The sequence below is a fragment of the Astatotilapia calliptera genome, chromosome 8 (assembly GCF_900246225.1).
Source record: "Astatotilapia calliptera chromosome 8, fAstCal1.2, whole genome shotgun sequence".
Lineage (NCBI taxonomy): Eukaryota > Metazoa > Chordata > Actinopteri > Cichliformes > Cichlidae > Astatotilapia > Astatotilapia calliptera.
Window position 1 is genome coordinate 4,280,054 of NC_039309.1, and position 4,143 is coordinate 4,284,196.

Here is a 4,143-nt window from a genome sequence, read left to right on the forward strand (position 1 = left end):
GAAAACCTTGTTATTTATACATCCTGACGTGGGGTCAGCGCTTCAGGTTACAGCCTCACAGACAAAAATAGTGCCCTCTGCCCATGTGCACGCTGTCCTCGCTGTGACAGGGCTGCACTTCCTAAACACCCACTGACTAACTGCAACAACAAGTGCAGCCACGTCTCAGCCGTGGCAGGCAGGTCATCAGGATGCAAACGCTCCCCACTGTACAACACAACACTGACGCTCCTTCAACCGCCGAGATGTGAATTGCGTCCAATCTCATAAAAAGAGGATTACATGTCAGATTAAACCCGAGCCTCTGGTTACATCAGCGCTTTTCAGCTTGAATCATATTTTTTCCCTCTCCTCTGACACAAACACACACACGCGGACAGTGTGGACAGCTTATGCCGTAATCAGTCTGTGCATCCAAACTGCATGCCCCGAGTTTGTTTGGTGATGCAGATTTGGCAGCTTCTGGCCTTCGGTTTCGCCCTCATGTCTACTTTGGCACATAAACATGACACTTTAATCTCTGAGATGTACAATACAGCTTAAAGCGGCTATTATAGTAGCACATAAAATTGTCAAAGTAGTCACGGAAATAAAACAGCAAGTGCAAAAACTGCTTGCTTCTAACTCAGCGAGGGAAAGTGGATTTCCTCAAGAATGAAAGTGAAAGTTTGGCCCATTTAATGCTTTATCCTTCTGGGCTTTTCTCTGTTACTGCATTTATTCAGCCGATACAGTTACTCGTTACTTTACAGATTAAGATTTATACATGAAAATACTATGAGCAGCTTATAAAATCGTAATAACCTCATGAACGCTTATTAAAAAAGAAAAACCTGCTCCATCTTCTGCTGCCCTTACTTTAGCTCGATGCTACCGAAATGTCCAGACCTCGCTCACACTAACCACCTCCCCCACTTCTTTCTGGGAGGTTCTGAGACCAAACTGGATTTTACAATTTGGCAACTGTGTTTAATTAAGATGTCATAATCTGTTTACATAACAGCCTCTTTCCATCAGTGCTACAAAGGAAAACGACAAATCATTTACTCCAGGCTTTTATATGCTTATAAATGCTAAATAGGTAAAAACTTAATATAAAAAGTGTTTATTGCACAAAAGAGCAAAGCTGTTTATTCTTTAGCACAAAGTTTCATTTATATTTAAATATTAAAACATTTTACATAACTTCCACTCAACATGCTGTAATTTCAGAGACATTTTTACAGTTCGCTAAATTAGCAGCTAGCTCAGTCTATGTGATGTGATCATAGAGTTTGATTACAGCCTGCTAACGGCTCTCCTCCTATTTATCCACATGTAACATTTAGCCTCAGTGTTAGCAGTGACGCAGTGATCAATCAGTCAGTTTATTACCGGGTGGGATCATGGTGGCTACGTCCATCGTTGATCCCTTTTCAGGAAGCTGTTATTAACACAAGGAAGATAATACCTCAGAGGTTTTATTGTTGTGGGCACCTCACAAACCTTTAGAGCTTAACTGCAGATGAAGAGCGTTGACAACAAGTACGAATTTAGCATTTTTCACATTTCATAATCAGACGGATTTTTGTTGCTGGTGTACAAAATGAGTTTGTACTTCTGTAGGTCAGTTTTCATCAGACTAATAATATATAAGTCTTCGGGTATATTCAGAGACAACACGTTCTCATCCAAAAGCGCTTAACATCGTACAGGCACAGAGGGGCATTGTTTTCCATGTTAGTCACTGATCTGTTCATGTTCGCTGGCTCTTATTGCACTCTGTGTGGTAACAACACAACTCGCTGTAGAATCAGGCAAATCAAAAGGTTTTAGCAAGAAAACTCAAACTTGAATCATAAAAGTTTAGAGTTAGGGAGCAAAAGAAAACCAGCAAACCAAGACGAGCGTTTCTCTCAATAGAGCTCTAAATGAAGAAGATAAATCAAGTGATGATTTGCACACAAACTGAACCATGCTAAATAAGAGCTAAAACACGGGTTAAGCTGCAGCTCAGGCTTCATGTCAGAAGTGCAGGCGGGCGTACCGGGCTGCGCCTCGTCATCACAGTGGCTGCTGTCTGGCTGAGAGAGCTCAGACACAGAATTCACCCCATTCTCACTGAGTGCTGCTTCATCCTCTGCAAATCAAAGGTAAACTGGAGGTCAAAGCCGAGGTAATCGTGACAGAAACTTGGAAAAAACCAACCACACACGCTGCTTAGAGGTCAACTGTGAAGCAGAATTCAAAATGGTTAAAAGGCATCAGCGGCAGTCTGACATTTAAACCCAGAACCATGAAAAGTCTTCAGTCGGCTCTGTTTAAGGAGGTAACACATTTATTCACAGTCTACTCACCTTAAAACAATAAATACTGAACTACAGCAGAGCTACTGCCTCGATTTTCCAAAAAGGAAGACTATTTCTGGAACGATGCATTCAGACAGCATCGCCAGCCTCAGCTTGACTGAGGGCTACATGGCAGATTTGGATTATGTTAAGGTCCGGTTTAGAAAACTAGACATATATTTCCTGGATTATACTGTTGTGTGTTCATCAGGTCATCCTCACATACAATCTGCTTCATGTAAAGACTTCAGCAAATCACCAAAAATCCAGACAGCCTAGACGTTTACCCCATTTTGTTAGTCACAAGTATCAGCAGTGTTGGGAGAGTAGATAAAAACAATAGCCTAAAATGTTTGTGTTTTATTAATGAATTATTATAATAAATAAAAGTCTGGCAGTCAGTTTAGGTCGTATTTGGTGCCCTTGTTTTGCTGTACACCACTTACAGGATATCAGACTATCTTAAATTAATTAGATAATTTAATTAGATAATTATGTTTTTCAGATTTTGACACTAACAAATTTTAACGGGAAGGTTGTTTCATGTCTGCAGCATCCAGACACAGTGGGGATGTGTCACCAAGGCAACCAAAAAACGCCTGGAGGCGTACCACGTCTTTGATGACACCGCCAAAATGTTAAAATCTGTCCCGTTATGGACTCGGACGGTGTAATTCTGTAATTCTGTAATAAATCAACATTATGGGATTAATTATGAAACTCTGTTTATAATCTCTTAATTATCTAATTTTAGAATTGTTATTACAATAATATTTATGAGGCATTAGATCAGGAAAGTCTCTAACTCTCTTAATTATGACATTTTAAACCCATAACTATGAGATTACAGTTGAAAACAAAATTAAAACACTAAATTATCTCTTGTTTGTATCGCACTTCCTTGCAGATCAATAGATACAGTTTTGAAAGCTCCAATTTTGTATGCATCACTCCAAAGAACTAAGCAAAGCACCTCTAAAGCATCAGATGGCTAAAAGCTCTAAATATCCTAAACGAACTAATCTCACTTTACAAATACGTCACTTTCCACACACCACATCTGCTGCTTAAAGGGATACTCACTTTGTGTTTCACTGCTGATACATGTGTTGTTTACCCCTGCAGATGGACCTGACTCTGTGCGCTGCTTCCTGTTAGCACATAAGATGATGGGAAATGGAAACGGGGAGAACGAATGCACTAGTGAGGGCTGTAAACTGGGGAAAGCTAGGCTACGTACTAATTAGCCATGTGGTTGATTTGGGTAGATTAGAAAAAAAGGGGAGAACACATTGCTGAGAGGTCTGACACTGATTATTCGCTCTGTGACGAATAAATCTGTCCAAACACAGTGAAGCAAACACGATGCATCTTTAGCCATTTATCTGCTCTTCGTTTACGTTTCAGGCATCAAATGGAGCTTTCTGAAAATGCTTTCTGTGCTGCGTTAAAGGCCCGATTGTTTATGGACTGAATTGCGAGCGAACAGTGGAGCTGGATGGAGACGGGGCTCTTTCTCAGGGGTCTGACCCAGATGCCCGGATTACAGAGCACAGTGCAGCTGCAGTCGAGCATGTCTTCTATCCATTATGTAAGAGATTAAAACAAAGCTCTGTAGAAACTCAGGAGCTCGGCCTCCACCCAGACGACAGTGAAATTTGGTTTAACTCTACTTTTAAATTCTTCTCTTTGACATTCTTTGATGTCTATTCTAGGATTAAAGCTTTAATTAGAAACCCTTTACCTGTGAGCCCCACACACAGCTAATACATGCATTTCATACGTTGTTAAAACACATTAAATTGTAGTTTAATGT